This window comes from Lutra lutra, chromosome 7, assembly GCF_902655055.1.
Source record: "Lutra lutra chromosome 7, mLutLut1.2, whole genome shotgun sequence".
NCBI classification, from domain to species: domain Eukaryota; kingdom Metazoa; phylum Chordata; class Mammalia; order Carnivora; family Mustelidae; genus Lutra; species Lutra lutra.
Window position 1 is genome coordinate 147,769,661 of NC_062284.1, and position 21,712 is coordinate 147,791,372.

Sequence of the window (21,712 nt, forward strand, 5' to 3'; positions counted from 1 at the left end):
AAATTTCCAGCATTTCCCCCTGGAATTCCTCCTTCCCTTTCCCTGGTTCACGGTGTCCCCACATAACTATTGTTCTTTCTCAAGTCACTTTATACTAGCTTTAATTCTGTAGGATTCATAAATGGGACATTGTACTCTACGTACTTTCTCTGTAGGGCTTCTGTGCCTCAGGATCAGTCCTTGTGGATACAGTCCTGTTGCTGTCTGTATCAGGAATCACTGGTTTTTTTTTTTTTTTTTCAGTGTAACAGAATTCATTGTTTTTGCACTGCACCCAGTACTCCATGCAAACCATGCCCTCTCTAATACCCACCACCTGGTTCCCCCAACCTCCTACCCCCCGCCCCTTCAAAACCCTCAGATTGTTTTTCAGAGTCCACAGTCTCTCATGGTTCACCTCCCCTTCCAGTTTCCCTCAACTCCCTTCTCCTAACTCCCCATGTCCTCCATGCTATTTGTTATGCTCCACAAATAAGTGAAACCATATGATAATTGACTCTCTCTGCTTGACTTATTTCACTCAGCATCATCTCTTCCAGTCCCGTCCATGTTGCTACAAAAGTTGGGTTTCATCCTTTCTGATGGAGGCATCATACTCCATAGTGTATATGAACCACGTCTTCCTTATCCATTGATCCATTGAAGGGCATCTTGGTTCTTTCCACAGTTTGGCGACCATGGCCATTGCTGCTATAAACATTGGGGTACAGGTGGCCCTTCTTTTCACTATATCTGTATCTTTGGGGTAAATACCCAGTAGTGCAATGGCAGGGTCATAGGGAAGCTCTATTTTTAATTTCTTGAGGAATCTCCATACTGTTCTCCAAAGTGACTGCACCAACTTGCATTCCCACCAACAGTGTAAGAGGGTTCCCCTTTCTCCACATCCTCTCCAACACATGTTGTTTCCTGTCTTGCTAATTTTGGCCATTCTAACTGGTGTAAGGTGGTATCTCAATGTGGTTTTAAAATGAATTTAATTGTAGTTGGAAGCAGAAGCTGGAGGAAGATCTGAAAGAGCAGAAAGAAGCCACTTGCTTCAAGCCTCATCCACACACCCTCTTGACCTAGGAGGACTTTGTTCCAAAAAAGAGAAGAACTCCCTTGTTGTTCAGAAACCATTTCTGCTGGCTGTGGAGAAGAGAACAAAAGGCAGCAAGAGGTGGACCAGAGAATGTTGAGTTAGAAGCTCAGAAAGACCTGTCCATGGAAGATGCAACGCACCAGGAGGAAAAACAGCATGGGAGGAGCTGTCTTGCTGCAGAAGAAACCTGTGCACAAACAAATCCAACACTCGGGCACCAGCCTGTGGATACTATGACAAGTGGCCAGCCTCTGACTATGCCTGTAACTCCCACATTCTCCACTCAGTTCCAGTGCTAACCTCAGCTGTGAGCTGCAGTCACCACCTGGGAACAGCAGCTGCTCTTTGTCTCAAACCAGCAGCCTTCTTTCCTTGTCACCAGTGCACGGAGCGGATCCATTTCTGCAGCCACACCTGCCTACACCCCCACAGAGTGTACCTGACACGTGTGGAATCTTCTTTTGTTGAGAATAGTTTCCCTGCATTACTAGGCTCATTAGGAGGCTCGACACATGTGTGTCTCCTACTGACTCCAAGAACTTACTTCCTTTGAGCCATTGTAGACCTTGACTGTGGGTATTAACTGTGACTAGAATGTAGTCTCTGTCAAAACAGTGCAAATTTATTGCTACTCTGCCACCCTCCTGGTTTTCTATTTTAATCGGAAAATAAGAACCTTTATGTTTTCCTGAAAACATCATCCCTGTTTCAGATTCTGTCCGTTTCTTTGTACAAAGTGCATTTAGAACAAAGGAGTGGAACTCCAGTGGGAATTCCTCGAACTTGACAACCAGGAAAAAGACTGTGTTACCCCACATGGAGCCTCCCAGCAGCCATGTCATGCTTTGGAACAGAGCTGGTGTGAAACCACATTCTTCCTTGTAAGTGCTGACAATATCAGGGAACACTGTGCTCTACACACATGCATCAGTCCTCCCATAAACTGGAGTGGAAGCCAGATAAATATCTCCCTTCTCTGATTTTGTCGCCCAGTGTTTTTAACTCTCTTAAGCCCCTTTATTGGTCACCTTCTTAGGGGGAAATGAGTAGTTTGAGAGGAAGTGTGTCCATGAACGTTGGAAAGCACAGGTTTTGTCCTTAGAGGAATGTGTGCTATAAGGGTTTCCTGTCCTTCCCCATTTTGTTAACTTCCTCCCAGGATCCACTTGGGAAGGCAACCATGTGTGCTGGGCCTTCACACAGTCTGTGCCTTCTTCCCTCCTTGTGCTTTTTCTCACCTGCTAGACATCCTCCTGAGCCTTGGTTCAGCTCAGGTAAAAACTTCCTCAGAAGTCCTTCCTTGACCACATGGCCTCTTCAGGTAAGATGATCACTTACTTCTACGTGGCTCCCAATGTTCCCTGTGTGCATCTCCCTCAGAACACGTATACCACCATGGTACTTGTTCACAAGCAGTGGAAACAGAGATGCCTACAATTTTCTTAGACCTCGAAGACAAGAATTATCTTCGCCACCTCTGCACTGTGGGTCACTGGTGCAGAATTCACTCAGCCCATGTGGAATAATGGTTTTCCTGCAGACTGGCTGTTGCTTATGAACTCTACTCTTTACATGTACTTGCTCTTGTGTGTGGGGACAGAACAGCATCCATATTCTTCCCAGGCCAGTTCTAGGCACCAAGTAAGGTAGTCAACCTATCGGACATCCTTTCCACTAGTTCATGCAGTGAACGTTATGAAGAGGCCATTGTAGTCTCAGTGATGATGACAAAAAAAAAAAAAAAAAAAAAAAAAAAACAACAAAAACCCAAATGATTTCCAGACCCCAACCATTCTGAAGACCCACAAATGGAGACAAAATGCAGATCCCTTATTCTTTACTCAGAATTCTAGTGTAAAGTTCTATAACTGTTTGTGTAGTTCATTAACTAATATTTATTTGGTTCTAACTGCACAAAGTGTAGCCCTGCCTCGTCTCTGTGATTACAGCAATGAACAGAAATAGAAGAACTTGCCTTCATGGGCCTTACCTTTGAGGAGGGAAGATAGACCATAAACCAGCAGCAATCCTCTCTTTCTCCATATGGTAAAGGATTCTCTGACTGACTCTGGTGCGGAGAGTAGTTAGGAGTGAGACAGGGACATGGGAGCTTGGAATCTGCAAGGTGAGGAGATTCTTGCTGGACTCCAAGTGAAAACTGATAGGAGCTCAGTCCAGGGTGGCAGCAGCAAAGGGTTGAGAAATGGTTGGCTTCTGAGTGCGTCTTGAACTTATCACTGGCAAGACTTGCTAACTAATTGGCCATGGACTGAGAGAAAGAGACAGTTAACGAGAGCACCCAGCTATCAGCCCCAGAGTTTTGGTCTCCATCCTTCATCCTGTGAGAAGGGCAGTTCCACCCCAGTCCTCGTATCTCTTGTGGATTCCTGGAGAGTTTGTTCACTGTGTCTCATTATCTCTGGCTTTGCTGTTTCTCTTTCTGTCCATGTTTTGGTCCTTTCTGTCTGTCTATCCTCTCTAGCATTCTCGTCCCCAACCTGAACCTTGTATTAACAGTTCTCTGATGCGTCACTATCATTCATGTATTTCCATCTGGCTTAATTTTTGCAACATAATTAGCCCACTTTTTATTTTGTTTCTTTCAGGTAGGAGGATAAATGCAGCCCTTATGTTGAGGTTTCTGGAAATAGAGTCTTTGAGAAGTACAGATGGGGAGGATACTTCTACCCCATTATCTCCATTCCAAACTACCCCTTATAGACACAATAATGATGAGATGGTCATGTGTGACAGGGCAGAGGGTTTACATTACTTCAGTGCAAATAGCTTAGAATTGAGACACGAGAATCCACTGCCTCCTGCTTCCCAGAGACCCTCTGCTTCTTAGTGACCATCTATGTCTCCTCATCATGGTCTGCCTAGAATTGGGTTCTCTCTCTCAGGACCACGTCGATTACCTTCATTTATGGTGCAGCCTCCCCTTCGTTCTGAAGCTCAAAATCTGCACTTTTATCTACCAGAGAATGTCAGAGTCTTCTCCTTTTAGGCCATATCCTAGAGGGAGCTTGTCCTGGCACACTCAGAGGTCATTCTGAAATTTTCCTGAGCAATGAACACATCCTCTGATAGGAACTTACTGACTCTTCCTGAGAAATACGTCTGTCACTCTAGCTTATCCATTTTGCAAAGCTCCTAGCTCATGCACGTATGTAGATTGTTAGAATTCCCACAATTTCTTGAAGGACCCTCTGTTGTTGCCAACTTGACTGCTGTTTTGTTCTATCCAGAGGTTCTCCACAGTGTGTCCCTGCAAAGTGGAGTTTTGCTTGATAAACAGGTCTCCACTGGGGTTGCTCCAGTATTTAATGGAGAGGAGACCTGGACACCTCATTGGAACACAAGATAAGATGTGACTGATTAACGTGAGACAGGAAAAGTACTGTGGGAGTGTAGAGATTCCTGTTGGAGGTGAGATTTCAGTTCGTTAGGATGTTTCTTTCTTATTTAAGTAAAAACTACCAAGATACAATGTGTTTGAAACAATTAAACATGTGTTTGTTTGTTTTTTAAATATTTTATTTATTTGACAGAGAGAGATCACAAGTAGGCAGAGAGGCAGGCAGAGAGAGAGGAGGAAGCAGGCTCCCCACCGATCAGAGAGCCCGATGTGGGGCTTGATCCCAGGACCCTGAGATCATGACCTGAGCCGAAGACAGAGGCCCAACCCAGTGAGCCACCCAGGCGCCCAGAATCACTGGTTTTAATGATTAGCACCTGTCCAAAGAATGGACATAGCAGGATTTTATTTTTTTAAGAAGTTGTTTGGGGATAGGGGGAGACAAGATGGCGGGGAAGTAGGAGGAGGCGCCATTTCAACCTATACCCTAAAGTGAGCTGATTACCTACCAAAGAACTCCAATCACCCCTGAAATCAGCCTGAGTTCAGAATTATACATGTCTGGATCTCTACAAGGGCAGAAGACACCAGTGAGCAGGTAAAGTGGAGTGAGAACATCAGACTGATATCAGAAGATAAACAAAAGGGTGAGGGAGCCACCAGAGGCGACCAATTGGAAAGTAATACCCCTAATAGGAGAGTGCCCTGCACCTGGGGACCAGCATTAACTTTGAGACTGGTTGAAATCACTCAGAAAGACCAAAGGATCGTGGTGTGTGTGTGGGGGGGATTGTCTAAATCTGGACAACTAGGGACAGGGGCTTAAGTCCCCAACCCAGGACAGCCTCCCCTGGCACTGATCCAGAGAGAGTGCAGCGGAGAATCCAGGTCTTGGTTCCTGAGCCACCAGCACGCCTGAGAACACGTGGGGTCTGGCTCCCGTGAGGGGCTGGGAGCCTCGCCAGATGGTAGAACACCAAGCCCTGCTACAGAGCCTGAGACGCGCGTGCGCCCCTCACTCTCCCCTGAGAGAGTTGCACGAAGGCCCAGCCTGTTGCTCTCAGACCCGTGCCCTGATATCAGAGCCTGAGATGCACGCGCCCACGACCTACAGCCTCCCCTGAGAGAGGTGCGCCCAAGCCCTGCACTCTTCGACCCAGAAAGAGCAGGCACTCCCAGCCTGGGCAAGTGGGAAATCTCACCGTTCAATCGCTGCTTGGAACCTCTCTGGCAGTCTGGAGCTGCCCAGACAGCCGCCACTGCCGTGGTTTTGGGTACAAGCAGAAGAACCTGCATCCCCAGGGACCGCGACTCAGAACGTGCTATGCCAGCCGCCAAGGGGGGATTTATATGGGCTCTGCAGCACCCACAGGACACCAGACTGAAGCTTCTCTCTGAGAGGGAGGTCAGGGTGCAATTTGCTTTCCTCTAAACCTACAAAAACCATCAAAAGCGGTCAAGGCAAGAGAGAAAAAGAAATAAGTGAACAAACATAAAAACTTCCAGAGAACAAAAGCCTGAAAAAACCGGTTTCCTCAGAGCCCACCCCCTTGAGGCAGTTGGGGGACTTAACTCAGGGAACATCATTGACTGAAAACCCACGTGGCAGGCCCCTCCCCAAGAAAACCAACCAGGAAAGATAAAGAAAAAAAAGACTACAAGAGAAAAACAACCACTACTTCATAGTTACAACTTTTATTTTTAACTCGTTCCCAATTTCTGGTTCATTTTTAAAATATAGATAATTTTTTAACCTATTTACCATCACAGTGAGATGTCCAGTACATCAAATTCCATAATAACCTTCTAACCTGAACTTTTTGATACATACACCTGTGTTTTTCTTTTGCATTTCTATTTTTTGAGTTTTTTAAAATTTTCGTTTAGTTTAGTCTAGTTTATTCCTTTTTTATTTTTATTTTCTAATATTCATAAAGAGTTAAACTTCAAGGTAATCCCCTTTTCCCAATCAATGCTACCCCTATAGGTAAACCAATTTTTAATCGGCCTTTATCTTAAGAAAGTTGAATCCTTTAACAAAGATATCAAGATACATCCAGGAAGAATCAAAACAACCTTCCTCACCCACACTGAGAATTTATAACCACTCTCCGATCTTTTACTTTCACCAGTGTTTCTGTGTTTTTGTGTTTGTCCTGATATATAAAATCTTATACTTGCAGTTCTTTTTGACGAGGTTGTTCCTTTATTTGCTTATATAGATATTTTTTCTTGTCATATACTTTTATCAGTCTTTTTATTTATCTGTTTTTGTTTGTATACTTCATAAATCTTACCTTGGGGCCCATTTCGGCTGAACCTTCTCATTTATCTTCCCTTTTTTTCCTGTCTCTCTCTCTCTTTTTTTTTTTTCTTTTTCTTTTCTTTATTCTCTCATTTAGGTGGGGAATCCTGATTGCTCAGAAGCATTCCAGGGTGCACCTTGACTGCACCACAGTTGATACATCCAGCTACATCCGTTCAGTCATCTCTCACCAAAATGACTAGGAGGAGGAATGCACAACAGAAGAAAAATACAGAGGATGGGCCTTTTGACTTTTTTTAAAATTTTTTTATTATTTATTTATTTATTTATTTAAATTTTATTTTTTATAAACATATAATATATTTTTATACCCAGGGGTACAGGTCTGTGAATCGCCAGGTTTACACACTTCACAGCACTCACCATAGCACATACCCTCCCCAGTGTCCATAATCCCACCCCCCTCCCAAACCCCCTCCCCCCATCAACCCTCAGTTTGTTTTGGGAGATTAAGAGTCACATATGGTTTGTCTCCCTCCCAATTCCATCTTGTTTCATTTACTCTTCTCCTACCCCCTTAACCCCCCAGGTTGCATCTCCTCCCCCTCATATCAGGGAGATCATATGATAGTTGTCTTTCTCCGATTGACTTATTTCGCTAAGCATGATACCCTCTAGTTCCATCCACGTCGTCGCAAATGGCAAGATTTCATTTCTTTTGATGGCTGCATAGTATTCCATTGTGTATATATACCACTTCTTCTTTATCCATTCGTCTGTTGATGGACATCTAGGTTCTTTCCATAGTTTGGCTATTGTAGACATTGCTGCTATAAACATTCGGGTGCACATGCCCCTTCGGATCACTACGTTTGTATCTTTAGGGTAAATACCCAGCAGTGCAATTGCTGGGTCATAGGGTAGTTCTATTTTCAACATTTTGAGGAACCTCCATGCTGTTTTCCAGAGTGGTTGCACCAGCTTCCATTCCCACCAACAGTGTAGGAGGGTTCCCCTTTCTCCGCATCCTCGCCAGCATCTGTCATTTCCTGACTTGTTCATTTTTGCCATTCTGACTGGTGTGAGGTGATATCTCATTGTGGTTTTGATTTGTATTTCCCTGATGCCGAGTGATGTGGAGCACTTTTTCATGTGTCTGTTGGCCATCTGGATGTCTTCTTTGAGAAATGTCTGTTCATGTCCTCTGCCCATTTCTTGATTGGATTATTTGTTCTTTGGGTGTTGAGTTTGCTAAGTTCTTTATAGATTTTGGACACTAGCCCTTTATCTGATATGTCATTTGCAAATATCTTCTCCCATTCTCTCAGTTGTCTTTTGGTTTTGTTCACTGTTTCCTTTGCTGTGCAAAAGCTTTTGATCTTGATAAAATCCCAAAAGTTCATTTTTGCCCTTGCTTCCCTTGCCTTTGGTGATGTTCCTAGGAAGATGTTGCTGCGGCTGAGGTCGAAGAGGTTGCTGCCTGTGTTCTCCTCGAGGATTTTGATGGATTCCTTTCTCACATTGAGATCCTTCATCCATTTTGAGTCTATTTTCATGTGTGGTGTAAGGAAATGATCCAATTTCATTTTTCTGCATGTGGCTGTCCAATTTTCCCAACACCATTTATTGAAGAGGCTGTCTTTGTTCCATTGGACATTCTTCCCTGCTTTGTCGAAGATGAGTTGACCATAGAGTTGAGGGTCTATTTCTGGGCTCTCTATTCTGTTCCATTGATCTATGTGTCTGTTTTTGTGCCAGTACCATGCTGTCTTGATGATGACAGCTTTGTAATAGAGCTTGAAGTCCGGAATTGTGATGCCACCAACTTTGGCTTTCTTTTTCACTGCCAGGACGTGCATTCCTCTCTTGAGTCTCCTAGTGAGGGAGGTTACGTAGGTCGACAACATATGTCAACCATTACTGCAAAATAATATAATAATTGCATAATATTTAATGGGATTGCACCTTGAAAGAGCAATTGACAACTGGATCAGAGCAAAGAGAGAAATAATTTAGGATATTCTGAAATAAAACACTGGATTTTAAGTTTGAGCTTTAGCATATACAGAAAAAGGAATTTATCACACCCTCATTACTACAGGAAAATGTGGGGTGGGGTGCTTAGGAGGGCAGAGGAGATGTGGTCCCTAGGCTTGGATTTCTGGAACACAGCTAGGTAGTCATCAAGTCATTCTGAGCAGCCAAGAAGTCAAATAGAGGTCGGAGAGAACAAAACAAGTCTTCAAATAGAAAATCAATCTCCTTTTGGAATGTAGGAGGTGCAGAGAGTTGTGTTGGGCCATATATAGCTGTGGGGGTGACATCAAGGATGGAGCCTGCTCCTGGAAGCTGCCAGGATATATTGTAGCAGCAGAGCACAACATCTGAACTTTTAGAAGTGTGCTACTTTGGGGATGTGGCCAGGATAAAGGTGCTGAAGTGGCAAAGTGGGGCAGAATTCCAGGGTCTGAGGTCTGCTGAGTCACAAGAAGGATGTGTGACACCATTGTGATGCACAGATGCTAGGCAAAGACCCTGGAACCCGGTTGAACAGTGGGCCTAAGTGCAGGGTTTCTGCTCTGATTTGCCATAAACAGTTAACCACAATCTGGCCATGTGACCTCTTTCCTGAGACCTGTGGACAAATGGAAAAAGGTATGAGACTCTCCCCTGGAGGAATAGCATGGGTCCATATCATGGGAGTCCCTAATGTTGAAATTTTGAAACTCAATCATGTGCCTGAGATGCAAAGCTCAGACACAGGTAGGGTGAACATGGGTTTCAGATGGAAACATTGCAGAGAAAGGGGTTGTTTGCCCTTCTGTGAGGGCTCACTGAAGAGTGGGGTGTATGTGACATTTCAACCTCTGCCTAGAGAGCAGATGCCATATTCAACCTACCATCAGTGCCATCAAGAAGCAAAACAGTGGCACCTAGTGGAGGGCACAACTGCTTACACTGATCCCTGTCCCCTGCTTCAAAGATGTGCCTTTCCCGGATGGCAAAACCCCTGAGAATAATCATAGCAGGCACCTGCTCCAGAAGATCCACCATCTCACCAAGTGTAATGATCATAAAATGTGGCACACTTTCAGTTCCCATGGAAGTATGCTTAGCTTTCTTTCTTTTGATTCTTCAGTTTTTAATTTTTATTTATTTATTTATTTATTTATTTATTAAAAATTTTATTTGACAGAGATCACAAGTAGGCAGAGAGGCAGTCAGAGAGAGAGAGGAAGGGAACCAGGCTCCCTGCTTTGTGGAGAGCTGGATGTGGGGCTCAATTCCAGGACCCTAATATCATGACCTGAGCCGAAGGCAGAGGCTTTAATCCACTGGCCATCCTGGCGCACCAATTAAGTTTTAATTTAAATGCCAGTTGTTAACACAGAGTGTAATAGTAGTTTCAGCTATACAGTATAGTGATTCAACAGTTCCATACAAGAAGCTCATCACTCCAAGGCCACCCCTTAACACCCAACACCTATTTAACTCATCTACCCATGTACCTGCTCCCTCATAACCATCATTTTCTCTATGGTTTCGAATTATATTCTTAGTTTGTCATTCTTTTCTATTTTTCCCTTTTCTTGTTTTGTTTCTTAAATTCCACATGTGAATGTTATCATATGGTATTTGTATTTCACTGACTGACACTTTTTTTTAAACTCTTACTTGATTTTTATTTAGGTCTCCAAATTACATCATATCTGTAATAGAATTTTTTTATCACTTTTTAAAATTTATTTTCAGCATAACAGTATTCATTGTTTTTGTACCACACCCAGTGCTCCATGCAATCTGTGCCCTCTCTAATACCCACCACCTGGTTCCCCAAGCTCCCACCTTCCCTCTTCAAACCCTTCAGATAGTTTTTCAGAGTCCATAGTCTCTCATAGTTCACCTCCCCTATCAGTTTCCCCCAACTCCCTTCTCCTAACTCCCCATGTCCTCCATGCTATTTGTTATGCTCCACAAATAAGTGAAACCATATGATAATTGACTCTCTCTGCTTGACTTATTTCACTCAGCATCATCTCTTCCAGTCCCGTCCATGATGCTACAAAAGTTGGGTATTCATCCTTTCTGATGGAGGCATAATACTCCATCATGTATATGGACAACATCTTCCTTATCCACTCGTCCATTGAAGGGCATCTTGGTTCTTTCCACAGTTTGGCAACCGTGGCCATTGCTGCTATAAACATTGGGGTACAGATGGCCCTTGTTTTCACTCCATCTGTATCTTTGGGGTAAATACCCAGTAGTGCAATGGCAGGTCATAGGGAAGCTCTATTTTTAATTTCTTGAGGAATCTCCACACTGTTCTCCAAAGAGGCTGCACAACTTGCATTCCCACCAACAGTGGAAGAGGGTTCCCCTTTCTCCACATCCCCTCCAACACATGTTGTTTCCTGTCTTGCTAATTTTGGCCATTCTAACTGGTGTAAGGTGATATCTCAACTTGAATTATTTTGAATTGATTAATTTGAATCTCCCTGATGGCTAGTGATGATGAACATTTTTTCATGTGTCTGATAGCCATTTGTATGTCTTCATTGGAGAAGTGTCTGTTCATATCTTCTGCCCATTTGGCTTCTTTTACGATGTTAGAGATGGATACTCTTAACATGTGACCTGGAAATCCCACCCATGAATGTTTGCTACAGAAAAATGAAACCCCATGTTCACATAAAAATGGGATATAAATATTTACAACATCTTTATTTGTATTAGAAGTTAAGAATAATAATTAGAAAAATTAGAACTTATTATTAAATTAATTATTTAAAATAATTTAGAAAAGTGTTTCTAAATTAATGGAATAATCCAAGTAGAAAATATCCATCAATTGAATATATTTTACACTAAGAAGTCACACTACTGATGCACACATCAGCCCAGGGGAACCTCAGGACGTGATGTTGAGTGATGGTCAGCACTCTCAAAGAGGACATAGGCCATGTAGCCTGCAGCATTCACACAGGGAGCCCACGGTGACAGTGTTTTGGTTGGGCTTTGTTTACCTCTTGCTTCCCCCTACCCAGATGATGAGCTCCCCTGCCTCAGGCATCATGCTGTCCCACCATCAACAATGTCCTCATGCAGGAGTCTGCACAAACTGAACCATCCCACCTCAGGCTCCTGGAGAGTCGCTGAGCCCAGAGTCTGACATGTGTTCTGACAGCAGCTGTCCCCTCCAGTGTCTCTGTCTCTGCCTCTCTCCTGCAGGTGTGCAGGAATAGATTAGGACACTTTCACTGGGGCATCTGTCTCCTGCTGCTGACTCTCCCCACAACCTGAGGTCTAGACCTTCCTCACACGCAGGTAGAAATGAATTGACTTGTACAAGAACAGATTTGGAACTGTTTAGTGGGTTGTGTTCACCATGCTGGTTTCCATAATAACGACACTATATGGTATTCCCACCCAGAGCATTCCAGGGGTCCCTGATCACCACATTCTCAGTGGAGGGTCATTCTCACTTGGGGTCCATTCTCATTTTCTTTACTCTGTTATTTTCATAGTAAAAGTTGTGGGTTGATATCTCAATGGTTTGGGGTTTGATCTCTCTGATGATTTGTGTTGTTGAATATTGATGAACTCATGTATTCTCTTTGTAAGATTTTATTTATTTATTTGGGAGATAGAGATTGCACATGTAAGGGGAGGGAAAGAAGGAGTGGGAGAAGCCCATTCTTAGCTGGTCACAGATCCTGATGTGGGTCTTGATCCCAGATCATGACCTAACATGAAATCAGATGCTTAATCAATGAAGTCAACCAGAGCCCTTATTTGTCTTCTATGGAGAAATGCATATAGAAGACCACCTGGGCCCATTATTTTTAATGCCTTTATTTATTTATTTATTTAGAGAGAAAGAGAAAGTGAGTGGAGGAGCAAAAGGAGATAGAAAGAAAACATATCAAACATATTCTCAGTGGGCACAGAGCCTAACGTGGGGCTTAATAGCAGGATCCTGGGTCATGACCTGAGCAGAAATCAAGAGTTGGACACTTAACCAACTTAGCCATCCTGGCACCCCATCCAGGGCCCAAATTTTAATCATGGATTTCTTTATTGTTATTATTGCATTTGTCAAACTTACTATTCAAGTTAAGGTGTCTTTTCTGTACTTTGGGTATTAACCCCTTCTCAATATATGGTTGAACACACTGTCTCCCATTTCACAGTCTGCCTTCCTCCTCTGGAACATTTGCTCTGCAAAGTTGGTGTTTTGATGGAGTCCCACCTCCATTAAAGAGGGCATGTGATGTGATGAGCACAGGGTGTTAAAAGCAATGATGAATCATTGAACACTACATCAGAAAATAATGATGTACTATATGTTGGTTAATTGAATTTGAATTAAAAAATAAAATAAAATAGTTAATAAAAAATAAAATAGAGAAACTAAAATAAAACCTTCTGCTTTCAAAACCAAGAAGGAAGGAAGGAAGGAAAGAAAGAAAGAAAGAAAGAAAGAAAGAAAGAAAGAAAGAAAGAAAGAAAAAAAGAAAGAAAGAAAGAAAGAAAGAAAGAAAGAAAGAAAGAAAGAAAGAAAGAAAACATTCTAGAGGAGGAAATAATGTACAGTGGAAAAAAGACAGTCTCTTCAATAAATGGTGCTGGGAAAACTGGACAGCTATATGTAGAAGAATGAAACTCGACCATTCTCTTACACCGTACACAAAGACAAACTCTAAATGGATAAAAGACTGCCACGTTGAGGCAGGAATCCACCAGAATCCTAGAGGAGACAATAGGCAGTCACCCCTCTTTCATCAGCCACAGCAATTTCTTTCAAGATATGTCTCCAAAGGCAAAGGAAACAAAAGCGCAAATGAACTTTGGGACTTCATCAAAATAAAAACTTTTTGCACAGCAAAGGAAAGAGTCAAGGAAGCAAAGAAGCTACCCACGGAAAGGGAAAAGTGAATCACAAATGACAGTACAGGCAAAGGGTTGATATCCAAGATCTATAAAGAACTCCTCAAACTCAACACGCAACACAGATAATCATGTCAAAAAATGGGCAGAAGACATGAACAGACACTTGTCCAATGAAGACATACAAATGGCTATCAGACATATGAAGAAATGTTCAACCTCATTAGCACCAGGAGATTCAAATCAAAACCACATTGAGATACCACCTTCCACCAGTTAGAATGGCCAAAATTAGCAAGACAGGAAACAACGTGTGTTGGAGAGGATGTGGAGAAAGGGGAACCCTCTTTCACTGTTGGTGGGAATGCAGGTTGGTGCAGCCACTTAGGAGTGGCTTAAGTGTGTGGATTATTTGAATACCTTTTATTTATTTTTTGTTGTTGTTGCCTGATTGCTGTTGCTAAGACTTCTTTTTGTTTTTATTTCTTTTCAGCGTAACAGAATTCATTGTTTATGCACCACTCCCAGAGCTCCATGCAATATGTGCCCTCTGTAATACAAACCACCTGGCTCCCCCAACCTCCCACCACCACCCCTTCAAAACCCTCAGATTGCTTTTCAGAGTCCATAGTCTCTCCTGGTTCATCTCCCCTTCCAATTTCCCTCAACTCCCTTCTCCTCTCCATCTCCCCTTGTCCTCCATGCTATTTGTTATGCTCCACAAATAAGTGGAACCATATGATAATTGACTCTCTGTGTTGACTTATTTCACTCAGCATAATGTTGAACAAGAGTGGTGAGAGTAGGCATCCTTGTTCTCAAAGGGAAGGTTGCCAGGTTTTCCCCATTGAGAATGATATTCCCTGTGAGTTTTTCATAGATAGATTTTATGATATTGAGGAAAGTTTCCTCTATGCCTATACTTTGAAACTTTAAAATTAACAAGACAGTAAAAAAAAAAACAAACAGGTGTTGTAGAGGATTTTGAGTAGGGAGAACTCTCTCACACTGTTTTCGGGATGCAAGCTGGTGCAGCCACTTTGGAAAACAGCGTGGAATTTCCTTAAGAAATAAAAAAATAGAGCTTCCCTATGACCCTGCAATTGCACTACTGGGTATTTACCCCAAAGATACAGATGTAGTGAAAAGAGGGGCCATATGTACCCCAATGTTCATAACAGCAATGGCCACAATCACCAAACTGTGGGAAGAACCAAGATGCCTTCAAATGACGAGTGGATAAGGAAGATGTGGTCCATATACGCTATGAAGTATTATGTATCCATCAGAAAGGATGAATACCCAGCTTTTGTATCAACATGGATGGGACTGGAGGAGATGATGGTGAGTGAAATAAGTCAAGCAGAGAGAGTCAGTTATCATGTGGTTTCACTTACTTGCGAAGCATTAGAAATAACACAGATGACATTAGGAGAAGGAAAGGAAAAGTGAATTTGGATAAATCAAAGGGGGAGATGAACCATGAGAGACTGTGTCCCCTGAGAAACAAACTGAGTGTTTTGGAGGGGAGGGCATGCGGCGATGGATGAGCCTGGTGGTCGGTATTATGGAAGGCATCTATTGTATGGAGCACTGGATGTGGAGCATAAACAATTTATCTTGGAACTTTGAAAAAATTAAAATTTAAAAAAAGTTTTATATTCACTTGGTTGTGTATGTGTGTCTCTGTGTGTATGTGTATGATCTTCTAACTCTGTATCCACACAACATCCTGGAGCAGGTTTCCTCTTCTTTCCCACATTGTCATTAACATTGATACTGTGAGTATAGTTCAAGATTGAGACTCTACCAGGGGTGTTAATTCTCTTGGTTTGCATTGTTGATGCCTCTGTAGGCTCATATCCAGCACACACTTTACACTGGTTTTGACAAGCTTGCACACTGGGCTGGGTGGTCCTATAATGAACAGAGAGAGTAGCTGGGACTCCTGTAAGGTTCAGATGACATATATGGAGATATTTGTAATCCATTGTTATTTAGAGATAGGAACAATCAAATGTAAGTGACACTGTCATTGTGCTTGTTAGTATAGTTGTTGTCCCAAATTTCAAATCAGAGACTGAAGAGGAAGCCCAGAATCATGTGTCCACAGAGGCTCCCTTGGGGAAAAATCTTGAAGGCATGAATGCCAAAGACCCTGACAGGAAACCTGCCCATATCCTCCAACTGTGCCTGCTCCTGGGGCTTAAAGACAGAACTGGTGAGTGGTGTGCAACCCCTGGTCGTCCAGATCCCGTCCTACAGTGAGGTCTGTGTCTGGGCTCACACTGAGCGCCCCTCACTGTGTCTGTTGCACAATAATACACAGCTGTGCCCTGGGCTCTCAGGCTGTTCATCTGCAGATACAGCGTGTTCTTGCCTTTGTCTCTGGAGATGGTGAATCGGCCCTTCACAGGGTCTGCGTAGTATGTGCTACTTCCATCATTACTAATACTTGTGACCCACTGCAGCCCCTTCCCTGGAGCCTGGCTGACCCAACTCATATAGTAGCTGCTGAAGGTGAATCCAGAGGCTGCACAAGAGAGTCTCAGGGACCCCCAGGCTTCACCAGGTCTCCCACAGACTCCACCAACTTCACCTCACACTGGACACCTGCAGACACAAGACATCCTGGTCAGAAAACTGTCACACACCCACTGTTTCTCTCGTATCTATTCTCACACTCAAGGTCACTTATTCTCTGTAAACTACCTTTTAAAAGAGCAACAAGGAAAACCCAGCCAAGCACAAACTCCAGGGTGAATTTTCTCTATTCTATCCTGATTAGTGAATGGGAACACCTGGAAATGCCGTGGCTGTGTCGCCTCTCCTAGCTGCTGAGTCCGGACTGGGCTGTTTTTTTTTTTTTTAAAGATTTTATTTATTTATTCGACAGGCAGAGAGGCAGGCAGAGAGAGAGAGAAGGGGAGGCAGGCTCCCCGCTGAACAGAGAGCCCGATGCGGGACTCGATCCCAGGACCCTGGGATCATGACGTGAGCTGAAGGCAGTGGCTTTAACCCACTGAGCCACCCAGGTGCCCCCGGACTGGGCTGTTTAAATCAGCAGAGGGAGGGCCCCATTTGCTTGTCCTCTGACTATATATCCAGCTTGGGATCTAAGCTGATGGAGAGGGCCGTGACCAGAGTAGGTGTGACTGCTGTGACTTTGAGGCATTGACAGGATTTGGGAAAAAATGTTTTTATTTGTTATGTGATTTTCCAGAACACACACTTGGCCTCCTGTGCTTTTTTTACACATTCGCCCCCATCTTGGGGTGTTCATGGGGCAGGTTCATGAGGAAGGTGGAACCCCTGCTGTGTTGGGGACAAGATGATTTTGCTTCTCTAAAAATAGAGAGAAATAGTGTTTTTGCAGTTCTATTTTCAAGTCTCTAAACTTTCCTTATCTTTACATTCCTCCCAAGTAATCTCTGGGATTATCTGCAATAGCTGTGATGGGTGTACTTGACACAGGATGACTACACACGAGTAGAGAGTGTGATATGGTAAACCCTGCAGTCAGAATCAGCATTACCCAGAGGAAGCAAAACAATTTCCCACAAAAATTTCCTGTATTATCTTTGCAATTCTTCCTTCCTCATTCCTTCTTTACTCTGTCCCCACATTACTACTGATCTTCATGTTAACTTACACTAGCTTTAATTTTCTAGAATATATAATCTTGTATTTGTATTAGGTGTACCTTTATTTCTAGGGCTTCTATTGCTCAGTCAACTACGTGACAATGCCACGATATTCATTATTATTATTTTTTTTTTATGATGGGCAGCTTTCCAAAGATGACATAGAGCACAATATGTCCACTTTTTAAAAATATTCTTTTCAGTGTTCCAGAATTCATTGTTTATGCACTACACCCAGTGTTCCATGCAATACATGCCCTCCTTAATACCCACCACCAGGCTAACCCAATCCCCACTGCCCTCCCCTCCAAAACCATCAATTTGTTTTTCAGAGGCCACAGTCTCTCATGGCTCATCTCCCCCTCTAATTTCCCCCAAATCCCTTCACCTCTCCATCTCCCCATGTCCTCAGTGTTATTCCTAGTGCTTCAGAAATAAACAAAACCATATGATAATTGACTAATTGGGGTACAGATGGCCCTTCTTCTAAATACTTCTGTATCTTTGGGATAAATATCCCCAAACTACTAGAACTCATACATCAATTCAGTAATGTGGCACGATATAAAATCAATGTACAGAAATCAGTTGCTTTCCTATACACTAAGGGAAAATACAGAAAGGGAAATTAGAGAATCAATTACATTTATTATAGCACCAAGAACTATAAGATACCTGGGAATAAACTTAACCAAAGAGGTAAAGGATCTGTACTTGAGCAACTACAGAACACTCATGAAAGAAATTGAAGAAGACACAAAAAGATGGAAAAGCATCCCATGTTCATAGATCAGAAGAATAAACATTATTAAAATGTCTTTAATGCCATGAGCTACATGGCCTATGTTCTCTTTGAGAGTGCCGACCTTCACTCAGTGTCATGTCCTTGAGGTTCCCCTGGGTGGATGTGTGTATCACTAGTGTGACTTGTAGTCATAGAATAGTGTTCCATTGAAGGATGTTTTCTACTTGCATTATTCTTTTAAATATAGAAGACTTTTGTGGAGTTCTTAGCCTCAAACACAAATAAAAATGCTATAGATATTCACATGCCATTTTTGTGTGAACATGGGATTTCATTTTCCTGGAGCAAACACACATGGGTGGGATTTCCAGGTCACACATTACCTGTTTCCATCTTTTTTTTCTAAAAAAGATTTTATTTATTTATTTGACAAAGAGAGAGATCACAAGTAAGCAGAGAGGCAGGCAGAGAGAGAGGAGGAAGCAGTCTCCCTTCTGAGCAGAGATCCCAATGTGGAGCTCGATCCCAGGACCCTGAGATCATAACCTGAGCTGAAGGCACAGGCTTAACCCACTGAGCCACCCAGACACCCCCTGTATCCACCTTTAACTTCATAGGAAACAGCCAAATATTTTTTGAGAGCTGCTGTTTCATTGTTCTTTCCAACTTGCAAGGTTTGAGGCTCCAGGTGTGATACATGCTCACCAAGATGGTATGGTCAGTACCTCCTTCACACCTGAGCCACTGTAATGAGTGCAGAGGGCATCTCATTGTGGGCTTCTCTTGGATTTCCCTGACAATCCGTGGTGAGAAGTGTCCTTTCCTGCATTTAACTAACATCTCTATACCATCCTGGATGCAATATCTACACAAGGCTGGGCCTGTTTTATAGATGGTGGTTGCCTATCTTTCCATTGTATTTCCAGAGTTCTTATTACATTCTGGATGCAAGTCCTTTGCTGGTTATCCAATTTTTGCATATTGTCCCTTAGCCCATAACTTGTCTTTCCTTAAATTGATTGTCATGTAGGCAGAAAAAGGTATTTGATTTTTACAAAGTCTACTTATAATATGTGTTTTTATAGACCTGGTCTTTTAACTATAACTTTTTGTTTTCATGTATATTGATTGCCTGTGAATAGTTTCTTGATATACATACGTTGACAGAATGATATACATTGACATTGATATACAATTGACAGAAAAGTCTTGTGTTTTTCTGGTCTCTCTCAGTTTTGTCTTGTTCTGAAGTTGGTATTTGTGACTCAGTCTTTTGTTGTTTCCTTTCAAATGTATAGAATCTGGCAATTCATTTTCATGGTGTAGATATTATAAACCATAGACAATTCCATTCTCATGCTTAGACTTGAACTTGAGGTTTCAGGACAGATGCTGTGCTGTGCCTTTTCCCCCAGTTTGCTCATCAGATTGGAGAGATGTGCTTCTGGTGCCAATCAGAGACATTTACCTTTCCAGGAGCTGGAATTTCTATACAGGCTGTTGCTCTGGAGCTCTCTGCACTCAGCTGAGACCTTGAAGCTAGATGTTTCCTACACAGCTCTCATGTGAGACACTGAAAACTCAGTGTCTGACACTCTATGATGAGAACACAGTTAGCTGTGTTGCCGTTTCACAAAATGGTTTACACTCACATGTGTGTCACTATAATTTATCTTTTTCCGTACAAGACTAGCTCATATCTCTATCTCTAGAATCTTCCGGATTTCATATCCCTTATCCCCTAATGCTATTCCACATCAGGAACAGTGTTTTACTCAAGGCATATTTTAATTTAATTTTTATTATGCTACATTTAGTGAAGGAGTCTTTGAATGGCTGATTTATATGGATGGTTTTTGCCTGTTTGCAAAGGGCCTGTTGATAATGAATGTCAGGGGATTGGGGTCTTCTCAAAAGAAAAGAAAAAGGAAATCAGGACTCTGAGACAGTGAGGTTAGGATAGGAAATTCAGGCCTGGCAGGAAATTCTATCTGTTCACAATTTCCAGTTCTGCAGAAGTGGGGCTCAGGGGAGGGCCCGTGGTGGATCTTGTCAAGGAACAACTTGAGCTGTGTCTCTGTATCCTCCATACATGGTAATAAATGGCTGGGTGGGAAGTTTCCATGCTGGTCATTGTCAGGATCCCCTGCTGTTCGGAGGGGTCCTTGGAAATTATAAGTTAGCTCCTCAGAGATAGCTTGTATTACTTAACATTGTCCCAGCAGATGTTGGGATCCACCCCAGTGCCTTCCCAGGGGCTGATGGACCTAGGCTACACCCACATCAGAAGTGCTCAGTAAGAACCCAGAGAAGAGGCAGGTGACTAATAAAGGACTCCCTGGGTTTTGCTTACCCAGAACCAGAATCCTGCAGGAAGACCTGGGGTGGAACCCCTGTGAAGAAAGCACAAGAAGACAGTGAAGCCACTTTACAATGGGGCAGAAATCCTCCTCCCTGAGGGAGCCCTTGACCTGAGCACTCAGAGAATGTAAAGACCAGAAGCATGAATGTGGAGCACAGGATTCCCAAGCTGGGACCCAGGAGTCTCTGCCTTTGTTGCTACCTTAAACCCCGTGCTTACCTTTTTGACTGTGGAAGGTGGATTTGGGAAGACTTGAATCTTCACCAAGGGCCTGACACCTGTGGGGTTACACAAGTCCTTGCAGCATGGGATGGAAGTAGTCTCTCATGGAGTAGCAGTGAGCCCTTTGCTGTGGCTACTCATGTCCAGCTCTCATTGGGACACCCCCTCTTTCAGAACTGAGAGCAGAGGAGTGGAAGAAGGTGCTCATCTTAGCTACAGAGACAGAAGTGTGAGCCGGCAGAGAACAGGAAGCTATTCTGAGGTTCTTGACCTAGTGTGCTTTTTTTATTTTTATAAATATTTCATATATTTATTTAACATATATATATAGAGAGAAAGACCACAAGTAGGCAGAGAGGCAGGCATGGGGGGGGGGAAGCAGGCCCCCCGCTGAGCAGAGAGTGCAATGTGGGGCCTGATTCCAGGACCCCCAAGACCACGATCGGAGCCACAGGCAGAGGCCCAACCCACTGAGCCACCCAGGCAGAGAGGGATGACAATGTTCAGTAATACAGGGTCAATGCACAAGTCATTTTCATAGGCTGTGTAAACAGACGTGTTCTTGACCTATGTGCAAGGAGTCTACGTTCCCTTAGCAATAGTCCATGGATATGGGGCCTTGATAGGCCCAGCTGTTCCTGTGAGACACAGCGGACCACAAGTCTAACCCTCCCTCCTCATCAGCCCATGACTGAATAAGGGTGCTGTTTAGCTGTTGTGGAGGGTACCCTGAGGAGTCACTGGCTGGCTTCATGTTCACCCCCAACCTCACCCCACACCTACACTGGAGATGGTCCCATTTCTTGGCATGTCCTGGAGAATTCCTCCAACCACATTGTTATTAGCACCAGGTAAAACGACATGCAGACACTGGATATTTCTGGAGTAGTATCAGTGATACACATGAACATCCACGCTGGCCAATCTAAGCTCCACAAATTTGTGAAAATCAGGAATTCTGAATCTTCAATAAACGTGTTTATTATCAGTTTTGCAGTGTTGCTGTGGCATGATCTTATCCAAGTGCAGTGAATACCTCATGCAACAGAGTCCCACACAGTTTTGACAAAGTTGGAGAGATTTGGTCATTCCCACCTAGGGCAAAATGGGAAGAGAGGACAAGGTGAAAGGTGGCCAATG

General features: G+C 43.2%; 1 gene segment (V, D, J or C); it reads right to left on the reverse strand.

Moving 5' to 3' along the window:
• Positions 1 to 21,712, reverse strand: part of LOC125104246 (immunoglobulin heavy variable 3-74-like) — a 227,296-nt gene that overhangs the window by 94,244 nt on the left and 111,340 nt on the right.